At 44.7% G+C, this 11,720-nt stretch overlaps 1 long non-coding RNA gene across 1 annotated transcript in view; it reads right to left on the bottom strand.

Annotated features, from left to right (window-relative positions):
* Positions 1 to 1,320: 1,320 nt before the first annotated feature.
* LOC130362063 (uncharacterized) overlaps positions 1,321 to 11,720 on the bottom strand; it is a 79,398-nt gene continuing 68,998 nt past the window's right edge. The window contains exons 2-3 of the long non-coding RNA XR_008891261.1: positions 8,066 to 8,123; positions 1,321 to 1,721 (exon numbers count right to left, since the gene is read on the bottom strand). This is a non-coding gene — a long non-coding RNA (uncharacterized LOC130362063). The remainder of the gene's footprint in view (positions 1,722 to 8,065; positions 8,124 to 11,720) is intronic.

Below are 11,720 nucleotides of genomic sequence, written 5' to 3'. Positions count from 1 at the left end.
TCCCTGCCGTTGATGAGCGCCGGGACTGACGCGATATGATGTGGTATCGCGGCGCGTTCCCGCTTCATATCGCGGGAGCCGGCGCAGAGGGGTTAAATCAACTGGTGCCAGAAAGTTAAACAGATTTGTAAATCACTTCTATTAAAAAATCTTAATCCTTCCAGTACTTTTTAGGGGCTGTATAGTAAAGAGAAATCCAAAAAAGAAATGCATTTCCTCTGAAGTCATGACCACAGTGCTCTCTGCTGACCGCTGCTGTCCATTTTAGGAACTGTCCAGAGCAGCATTTGTTTGCTACGGGGATTTTCTCCTGTGCTGCACAGTTCCTAAAATGGACAGCAGAGGTCAGCAGAGAGCACTGTGGTCATGACATCAGAGGAAATGCATTTCTTTTTTGGATTTCTCTTTAGTACACAGCCCCTAAAAAGTACTGGAAGGATTAAGATTTTTTAATAGAAATGATTTACAAATCTGTTTAACTTTCTGGCACCAGTTGATTAAAAAAAAAAAAAGTTTTCCACATGAGTACCCCTTTAAGGACTTCTCGTTCTTGTTAATTTAGGAAGATGAAGAGAGTCCCCATATGTAAAAGTCATGTGTTTTGTAAAAGTCATGTGTCATTTTGTTTTTGCTTTACATAAACCCAATTTAATAAAAACATAACTGGATCTCTTATGTGTGTAATTTTACCATGTATTATTCTAAACACATACATTTTAGGCTGTATTTTGACCTTTGACCATCAGTGTGAAGTACCGAAGGCTGGAACCATTTCTGAGTTCTTTTTGGTATTTGTAAAGGAAGTATTATAGTTTGTAGAAAGAATCCTGAGATGGGGTTATCATAGAATAATATGTTTTTAATGCTTAATTCTAATATCAGACCCCAGATCTTTTTAATGCAAAACAGTGCTTATCCTTAGAATTGTTTCACCTGACTGGAGTCAATATGAAGTGAACCAGATTCGCCTTAGGTAGGCCACAATATGGACAGCTAATCAGATGAGATTTTGCTCAGTGCTTGGCAATGTTCACAAGCCCCATAGAGAATGAATGGAGCACTGACTGGGCACATGCAGTACACACCATTTGTTTTGGGGACACTTTTCCTTATTTTCCCACTGATTAGCTTGTTATCCCCCTGGGGATAACTCTTGGAGCTGGGAACAGGCATAAATGGCCTTATATGCAAAATTAAAGTAGGTTTTCCTCAATTGCAGGTTCATAACAGCTTTTCTCAATCTGTTTATTTCCCCAAAAATCTTTGAACAGCGATTGGGAGAAAAGCTTTGACAGGATCTTTATATTGATCTCTACAAAATAGCATTTTTAATGAACAAATCAAATCATTCTGCCATTTGGGTTTTTTCTGAGCCTTCTGAGATAGAAGACTTTCATCTGAGCATATGGTAGTCTAGGCCAATTGAGTGAGGTTATATTTAGATTTCACCCATACACCAAGTCCTCAAAAACGTTTAATCCCCGATTGGTTCAAGGAACTAAATAGAGGGTTTGACTGTAAATTGACTGTTCAGTAAAGAAAGTGTGATATCCACATAAAGTGATGTACTTGGATGGTGCATGGTCCTGCTGCTCGGTATTTCCTGGTCTTGACATCAGTGGCTTATGCAGGTCACTGTTGTGTCAAATGACTGGCAGAGTAAGGGTCACCAGTAAGGGATGAGAAGTGGAGACAGAACACGGCAGGTGAATAGACAATTCCTGTGTAACATAATGTTATTATCAGACACAATCCATTTACAAGGCATACTTTTTCAAAATAAATATCTATACCATCCTGTATATTGTCAATGGATTTCTCACATAAGCAATTCGACACTACCCACTGTTTGTAATAAAAATCTTTAAAGGGTTACTCCACTGCTCAGCGTTTGGAACAAACTGTTCCAAACGCTGGAGCCGGCGTCGGGAGCTCGTGAAGTCATAGCCCCGCCCCTTCATGACATCACGCCCTGCCCCCTCAATGCAAGTCTATGGTAGGGGGCGTGACAGCCGTCATGCCCCCTCCCATAGACTTGCATTGATGGAGTGGGGCATGATGTCATGAGGGGGCGGGACTATGATGTCACGAGCTCCCAACGCCGGCTCCAGCATTCGGAACAGTTTGTTCCAAACGCTGAGCAGTGGAGTACCCCTTTAACCCCTTAAGGACCGACCCATTTTTTACCTCAATGACCAGGCTCTTTTTTTTTATTTGACATGTATCTCTTTAAATGGTAGTAACTTTAGAACGCTTTTTCTGAGCAGAGCGATTCTGATATTGTTTTTCCTGACATATTGTACTTTATATAACTGGTGCATTTTTGTTGACACATGAAGCATTTTTTGTGAAAAACTTCAAAATATTGTGAAAAACTGGAAAATTTCTGGCGTTTTTTTTATTTAATTTTTTTATGGTGTACACTGTGCGGTAAAAGTGATACTATATTTATTCTTTGGGTCAGTACGATTATGACGATACCCATTTTATATAGCCTTCTATGTTCTTTTTCCTTTTCTGAGAAAAATTCTTTTTCTGCCATTCATTTTCCAACAGTCGTAACTTTTTTTATTTTTCGTCCGACACCATTGCCTAAGGGCTTATTTTTTGCGGGATGAGCTGTACTTTTTATTGGTATCATTTTTGTGCTACATGCTACCTTTTGATCTTTTTTATTCCGCTATTTGTACCAAAATTGGTAAATTTTGCGCTTTTTTTAATGTTTTTTTTTTACGGCATTCACCGAGCGGGATAATTTACATTATAATTTTAGAGTACACATCATTACAGACGTGGCAATACCTATTATGTATATGATTTGTGTTTTTGATCTTTTTTGGTGATAATACAGGGCTTTTACTGGGGAAGGGGCATTTTTTTAATTTATTTTTTTAACACTTCATACTTTTATTGAAGAACTTTTTATTTACATTTTTTTTACACTTTTTACAGGTTATACTATGCTGCAATACATTTGTACTGCAGCACAGTATGATCTGATGAAGCGCAGACACTACAGCCTGTGCGATCCAGCCTCTGGCTGGATCTTACAGGCTTCCGTAGCAGGCAGAGAGAAGGTCATGATCGGACCTCCTGCTGCCATAGCAACCAACGACGACCCGCGATTGTATCATGGCACCGCTGTTGGAGAACAGGGGGAGAGCGCTCCCCCTGTCAACACCATAAATGCTGTGATCAGGATTGATCACGGCATCTATGGGGATAATTCTGCCGGGACCAACGCGATCGCGGCTCCAGCAGCTGCGGCGGGACTCTGGCTGTGATTGACAGCCGGTTCCCGTCGCCGATCTCCTGCGCTGCCCGCGGCAGTGCCGGAGATCGCTATGACGTATGCATACGTCCAATTGAGCGAACATGTTGGATGATTGGACGTATGCATGCGTCCTATAGAGGGATGGGGTTAAGCAGAAATGTGATGGGGCTCAGCTGATAAAGTGCTCAAGTTCATAGCAAACAATTTCCATTAAGATGTAGAAATAACGGCACTCATAACTGTGATAAAATCTAACTCATAGTTTATTGTAGAATACAGTGAAGTACACCCTTGGCCTGGTGCAGACAACACTAGGCGATGCCTGTTTTGCGGAAATCTTATGCTTTACCTGGCCTTAGCATTATCACCCAAGCCTATCCTTTAAATAACAAACTTTATAACACAAGAACAACACATAGCAGACATTCTCATAAATACAAAAATTCTAAAAAATAAAGGGCAATCTGAGAGTGTAAACATTCTGTATTTAAATATTATTGTAGTTCAACATGAGATTATTGCTATGTTTTTATATTGAAATTTTGTATTTATGAGAATGTCTAATGTGTGCTGTTCTTGTGTAAGGGTGTATTCACACCACATTTCCGAGATCCGGCCACAAAACTGGATACAGGGACAAAATGAGCCGACCAGAGTCCCTATCTGACTCCGGGAGGCCCATTTAAATGAATGAGATTCGGCGCTGGTCACCAGAAATGTCAAAACCGGGCGCTGCCGTGTCCCAGACGGATCTCAGAAACGTTCACAGTGTTGAGTGCCATTTATTTCTACATGTTTGTTTGAATGCTATATAATTACCAGATTAACATGTAATGCCAACTGAGCAAATTAGAGAGTATTTACACATGGGACAGAAACATTGGACACAAAGCTTGCCTTGGATTTCATCCCAAATCTGCAGTTAATATACAGCAAGATGCACATGTGTAACGTCACGTGGGGATTTTACCTTTGTACTGGCAGGTTATGCAGAAATTATTCTGTACATAGGGGAGAAATCCATGGTTAAATCTGCACAGAAATTGACATTGTCAATATCCATGCAGAAATATTCTGCAGTGTGTAAATGAAATGTGTTATAATATCAACTACTTTGCTGGAACTGTATTCTGAAGCAGATTTTCTGACTGCAAATCTGGATGAAAAATGTGCAGAAAATCGGCTACTAGTGAATTCCGCCTAAACCTACCGTATATACTCGAGTATAAGCCGACCCGAGTATAAGCCGAGACCCCTAATTTCAACCCAAAATCCCAGGAAAAGTTATTGACTCGAGTATAAGCCTAGGGTGGGAAATACCTCATCCCCCCCTGTCATCATCCAGACCCGTCATTAACATCCTCATCATCATCCCCTTGTCATCATCCCACACATCCCCCCTTCATCATCCCCTTATCATCCCACACATCCCCCCCTTCATCATCCCCTTGTCATCATCCCACACATCCCCCCTTCATCATCCCCTTATCATCCCACACATCCCCCCTTCATCATCCCCTTGTCATCATCCCACACATCCCCCCTTCATTATCCCCTTATCATCCCACACATCCCCCCTTCATCATCCCCTTGTAATCATCCCACACCCCCCTTCATCATCCCCTTGTCATCATCCCCACCCCCCTTCATCATCCCCACACCCCCCTTCATCATCCTCTTCTCATCATTCGCCCTCAGTGGTCTTCAACCTGCGGACCTCCAGAGGTTTCAAAACTACAACTCCCAGCAAGCCCGGGCAGCCATCGGCTGTCCGGGCTTGCTGGGAGTTGTAGTTTTGAAACCTCCGGAGGTCCGCAGGTTGAAGACCACTGCGGCCTTCAACATGCGGACCTCCAGAGGTTTCAAAACTACAACTCCCAGCAAGCCCGGGCAGCCATCGGCTGTCCGGGCTTGCTGGGAGTTGTAGTTTTGAAACCTCCGGAGGTCCGCAGGTTGAAGACCACTGCGGCCTTCAACATCATCCAGCCCCCTCTCACCCCCTTTAGTTCTGAGTACTCACCTCCGCTCGGCGCTGGTCCGGTCCTGCAGGGCTGTCCGGTAAGGAGGTGGTCCGGTGAGGAGGTGGTCCGGGCTGCTATCTTCACCGGGGGCGCCTCTTCTCCGCGCTTCCGGCCCGGAATAGAGCCGTTGCCTTGACAACGACGCATCTGCGTCGTTGTCAAGGCAACGTGACTATTCTGAGGCCGGGCCCGAAGCGCTTAGAAGAGGCCTCCCCGGTGAAGATAGCAGCCCGGAACCACTATCCCACCGGACGACCTCCTCACCGGACAGCCCTGCAGGACCGGACCAGTGCCGAGCGGAGGTGAGTACTCAGAACTAAAGGGGGGTGAGAGGGGGCTGGATGATGTTGAAGGCCGCAGTGGTCTTCAACCTGCGGACCTCCGGAGGTTTCAAAACTACAACTCCCAGCAAGTCCGGACAGCCGATGGCTGCCCTGGCTTGCTGGGAGTTGTAGTTTTGAAACCTCTGGAAGTCCGCAGGTTGAAGACCACTGCGGGTGGGGGAGTTCACTCGAGTATAAGCCGAGGGGGGTGTTTTCAGCACGAAAAATCGTGCTGAAAAACTCGGCTTATACTCGAGTATATACATTTAAAAATCTTAGTTGTATGCAAGGAAACTGCAGCTACATTCCCTTTATGAAGTCAACAGTTCAATGTACTCAAAGTAATCTTTTCCACTGTGCTTACTGTACAATTGTGGTCCAAACAAGTGGAACATTGAGAAGAACTGGTGCCCTGGAGTAATGTTCCAGCAGAGTCATTAGACACATGTTACTAAGCGGGGGGAACATTCTTTTACACATTTCATGTTTGTAATGCAATCATTTCGCTAGGCTTCATTTAACATCTTTACTTGACCATTTTCTATACCGTATATACTGGCGTATGAGCCGACCCGAATATAAGCTGAGGCCCCTAATTTAACCCCAAAAACCCAGGGAAAGTTATTAACCTGACTGTAAGCCTAGGGTGGGAAATACATCATCCCCCCATGTAATCATCCAGACCCCTGTCATCATCCAGACCCCCTTCATCATCCCCCCCCCCCTTCATCATCACTGCCTGTCAATCCCTTCATCAGTGGTCTTCAACCTGCGGACCTCCAGATGTTGCAAAACTACAACTCCCAGCATGCTCGGACAGCCAGCGGCTGTCCAGGCATGCTGGGAGTTGTAGTTTTGAAACCTCTGGTGGTCTGCAGGTTGAAGACCACTGCAGCCTTCATCATCATCCAGCCCCCCCCCCTTTTGTTTTGTACTCACCTCCCCTCGGCGGGAAGGAAGGGTGAGCTGGTCCAGGCCATCTATGCTGCAGGGACCGTCCAGTGGGGAGGATTAGTCGTTGCGGGCTGTCCATTTTCACTGGGGGGGGGGGCTGAAAAACTCGGCTTATACTCGAGTATATACGGTAATTTTTTTTTTTATATGTAGGGTTGGTCACTTAACCCCTTGAGATCCAGGCGACTTTTGGCCTTGAGAACTGGAGCAGTATTTCTCCTAATTTGTCTTCTTTGTTATATGGCAGTCATAATTATTATTATTTTTTTTTTCTTAAACTAACTGTACGCGCCTTTTTTGCAGGATGATTTGTGGCAAAGTACTGTTCATATGTTCCTTAACTGTATCACAGCTATTCCCTCACATGATGGAAAGGGGTCTTTCCTCCTCACTCCCCCCATTGAATGATATATAGAGGGTCCCCTGACCTTCAGCTGTGTATTACCACAATTTTTCCACTCCTGGTAATATGGGCTCACTTGCTGTGACTGTAAGTACGTTTGCTGTTAATGCAGTAACTTTCATGCATCCTAAATATGTCAATAGAATGACAAATATAGCACTGTAGCTTTAAAAAATAGGTAAAAGTAGACATTGTCCTACTTCTTTTGTCTGGTAGCAGGTGCAGCATTACAAAAAAGACAGTACTCGCAGAGGGAACAAATAGTGCCAGATTTCAGTTACACTCGATAATTCATTATGTGAAACATAAATCTTTTTAACTAGCGGAATAACATAAAAATAAAGTCTGAACTTTTATTTTTATTTTTATAAACTGGTTTATAGAAAATGATTCTTAGTAAACAAATGAAGCAGCAAAGCAATGCAGTCAACCTGCACATCAAGGTCGCCAGAGAGATCAGTCAACTGCTACTCTGGATCTTATGGGAATTATCATGCAATAATATAGAGGGACATTTATCAATGTTTGCTTATGTATTTTTTTTTTTTAGTAATTTTTTCCTTACTTTATTTTTTTTTGCTTATGTGCGACTTATTTATCAACTGCTTTCAGCCTGTTGATAATTTTCTTTCACGTAAGCAATTTTTCCTTTTTTACTTTGGTAGTGGCTTTTTCTGCTCCATGTTTGAGGAGCTGACGTAAATTTAGTAAATTTTTAACCTTGTTGCGCAGTTGATAAATACCCGACTAAAGCAAATCCATTTTGAAAAATTTACTACGTAAGCAAGTTTGAATTTTCTTGCTTTTCTTGTTCTTCATGCAAATTGTCGCACGAAAACACACGTAGTTGCAGTTGCGACAATTTTGTGACAATTATAGTAAAGAAAACCTGACTAAACCCGTTGATAAATGTCCTTCATTATTCTTTTCTAAATTATTTCAGTAAACAAATAGTCAAAGATAAGGAAGTGATTAACCCATTCACAGACAATTATACAGATATTTATATGAATTTAGTGGCGATGACATGAAGACTTCCAATAGCACTGGCTTTTTACCATTTTTCATAACATAAAATATTTCTATGTACCTATCCAGTGTCTCAATGGGTGGCAGGGAAGGACCTCACTTTCTCCTTTGTGGACAACCTATTAAAGACAAAAGAAATAAGACAACACATGAGGGTAATAAAGATGCTTCGTCTTGAGAGAATAATGACCTAGAATATCAATACACATCATCCCCCAATATAAATCCATGAGAAAATCTTCCCTGACATACACAATACATAGTAACTAGACCAGCAGTTCATCCCCGACATGTCCTTATCTAGCCTGCATTACATGACATACACTGCTCAAAAAATAATAATAAAGGGAACACTTAAACAACACAATGTAACTCCAAGTCAATCACACTTCTGTGAAATCACACTGTCCACTCAGGAAGCAACACTGACTGACAATCAATTTCACATGCTGTTGTGCAAATGGAACAGACAACAGGTGGAAATTATAGACAATTAGCAAGACAATAAAGTAGTTGTTCTGCAGTTGGTGACCACAGACCACTTCTCAGTTCCTATGCTTCCTGGCTGATGTTTTGGTCACTTTTTAATGCTGGCGGTGCTTTCATGCTAGTGGTAGAATGGAGTCTACAACCCACACAAGTGGCTCAGATAGTACAGCTCATCCAGGATGGCACATCAATGCGAGCTGTGGCAAGAAGGTTTGCTGTGTCTGTCAGCGTAGTGTCCAGAGCATGGAGGCGCTACCAGGAGACAGGCCAGTACAGCAGGAGACATGGAGGAGGCCGTAGAAGGACAACAACCCAGCAGCAGGACCACTACCTCCGACTTTGTCGGAGGAAGAGCAGGAGGAGCACTGCCAGAGCCCTGCAAAAGGACCTCCAGCAGGCCACAAATGTGTATGTGTCCACTCAAACGGTCAGAAACAGACTCCATGGGGGTGATATGAGGGCCCCACCTCCACAGGTAGGGGTTGTGCTTACAGCCCGACACTGTGCAGGACGTTTGGAATTTTCCAGAGAACACCAAGATTGGCAAATTCGCCACGGGCGCCCTGTGCTCTTCACAGATGAAAGCAGGTTCACTCTGAGCACATGTGGCAGACGTGACAGAGTCTGGAGACGCCGTGGAGAACATTCTGCTGCCTGCAACATACTCCAGCATGACCGATTTGGCGGTGGGTCAGTAATGGTGTGGGGTGGCATTTTTTTGGGGGGCCGCACAGCCCTCCATGTGCTTGCCAGAAGTAGCCTGACTGCCATTAGGTAACAAGATGAGATCCTCAGACCCCTTGTGAGACCATATGCTGGTGAAGTTGGACCTGGGTTCCTCCTAATGCAAGACAATGCTAGACCTCATGTGGCTGGAGTGTGTCAACAGTTCCTGCGAGAGGAAGGCATTGATGCTATGGACTGGCCCGCCCGTTCCCCAGACCTGAATCCGATTGAGCACATCTGGGACATCATGTCTCGCTCCATCCACCAACACCATGTTGCACCACAGACTGTCCAGGAGTTTGCAGATGCTTTAGTCCAGGTCTGGGAGGACATCCCTTAGGAGACCATCCGCCACCTCATCAGGAGCATGCCCAGGAGTTGTAGGAAGGTCATACGGGCACGCGGAGGCCACACACAATACTGAGGCTCATTTTGACTTGTTTTAAGGACATAACATCAACGTTGGATCAGCCTGTAGTGTGGTCCACTTTGATTTTGAGTGTGACTCCATATCCAGACCTCCATGGTTTGATAAATTTGATTTCCATTGATCATTTTTGTGTGATTTTGTTGTCAGTACATTCAACTATGTAAAGACGAAAGTATATCATACGATTAGTTCATTCATTCAGATCTAGGATGTGTTATCTTAGTGTTCCCTTTATTTTTTTGAGCAGTGTATATCAATTTACCCTCAGATGCTGAAAACATCTCATCCTATATCCACCGAGAAAACATACACCAAAAATAGACAACTGATGGAACCACATCCTGTGAAACTCCTTATCTACCTAATATTGGCAACCACACTTCCCAATATGGTAAACCATATAATGCCTATAAGGGGATAGGGTAATATTTTTCTTATTTAACCCCTTAAGGACCCTTGACGTACGCGCACGTAATGACACCCTGGTACTTAAGGACCCATGACACACGCGTTTGTCATGGAGAATTCCGGCCCCCGCCACGCACCGGGCGGGGATCGGACCGGGATACCTGCTGAAATCATTCAGCAGGCCTCCCGTGCAAAGACCCAGGGGGTACATCAGACCCCCCCATGTTGGCGATCGCGGAAAATTGCAAGTGAATTCACACTTGCGATTTGCGCAATCCCGGGTCAATACGGGTCTATGGTGACCCGGTGACCCGGAATAGAAGGGGGATCGCCCCATGACACCCACAATCCCCCTGAAGGGATAGGAGTGAGGTGGCAGGGGTGCCACCCCTCCTATCCCTGCTATTGGTGGTCTAGACGCGACCACCAATAGCAGATCGGGGGCGGGGGGGTTAACTTTTGTTTTCCCCGTCCTGCCCTCCCATAATAGGTGGGGCACGATGGGGAAACCCTAGAGGGACCGGCATCGAAGATCCACTTACCGATCCGGAGGCTGCGGGCGACGGAGATCGGCGGGCGGCGACGGAGATCGGTGGGAGGCGACGGAGATAGGTGAGCGGCGATGTCATGTGGCTGGATCCTACGGAAGCCGGTGAGTTGCCCTGCGACATCTGGAGGGTACAGTCTGAGACCACTAGATAGTGGTCTCTAACTGTAGCCCTCCAGATTTAGCAAAACTACAACTCCCAGCATGCCCAGACAGCTGTTTGGGCATGCTGGAATATGTAGTTTTGCAACAGCTGGAGGGCTACAGTTAGAGACCACTATCTAGTGGTCTCTAAACTGTATCCCTCCAGATCTTGCAAAACTACAACTCCTAGCATGCCCAAACAGCTGTTTGCTGTCTGGGAATGCTGGGATTTGTAGTTTTGCAACATCTGGAGGGTCACAGTTTGGAGATCACTTCGCAGTGGTCTCTAAAACTGTAGCCCTCCAGATGTTGCAAAACTGCAAATCCCAGCATGCCCAAACAGCTGTCTCGGCATGCTGGGAGTTGTAGTTGCGTACCTCCAGCTGTTGCATAACTACACTCTTTGGCGATCAGTACATGCTGGGAGTTGTAGTTTTGCAACAGCTGGAGGCACACTGGTTGGAAAATACTGAGTTAGATAACAGAACTTAACTGAAGGTTTTCCAACCAGTGTGCCTCCAGCTGTTGCAAAACTACAACTCCCAGCATGCACGGTCTGTCAGTACATGCTGGGAGTTGTAGTTTTGAAACAGCTGGAGGTTTGCCCCCCCATGTGAACATACAGGGTACATTCACACGGGCAGGTTTACAGTAAGTTTCTTGCTTCAAGTTTGGGCTGCGGCAAATTTTTTGCCGCAGCGCAAACTCCTAGCGGGAAACTCACTGTAACACACCAGTGCGAACGTACCCTAAAAACTTTACACTACACTAATAGATCTAGAAACTTGTCTTGGCAGGCTCTTATTGAACGGTCTATACCTTTTTTGGGTTTGAGCCAGACTTAAGCATATATCTGACTAGTATGGGATCTAGTTCAGGGGTCTGAGAGTAGGGCATGGGCATTCAGCCCTGAGCTTATTATGGGCCTTTCTGTCTAGACCCTTTTTTATCCAGTTATTCAGGAACTGGGCA

This window comes from Hyla sarda, chromosome 3 (genome assembly GCF_029499605.1).
Source record: "Hyla sarda isolate aHylSar1 chromosome 3, aHylSar1.hap1, whole genome shotgun sequence".
NCBI classification, from domain to species: Eukaryota; Metazoa; Chordata; class Amphibia; order Anura; family Hylidae; genus Hyla; species Hyla sarda.
Note: the sequence above shows the minus strand (reverse complement) of the source record. Positions and strands in the feature narration are given on the sequence as shown.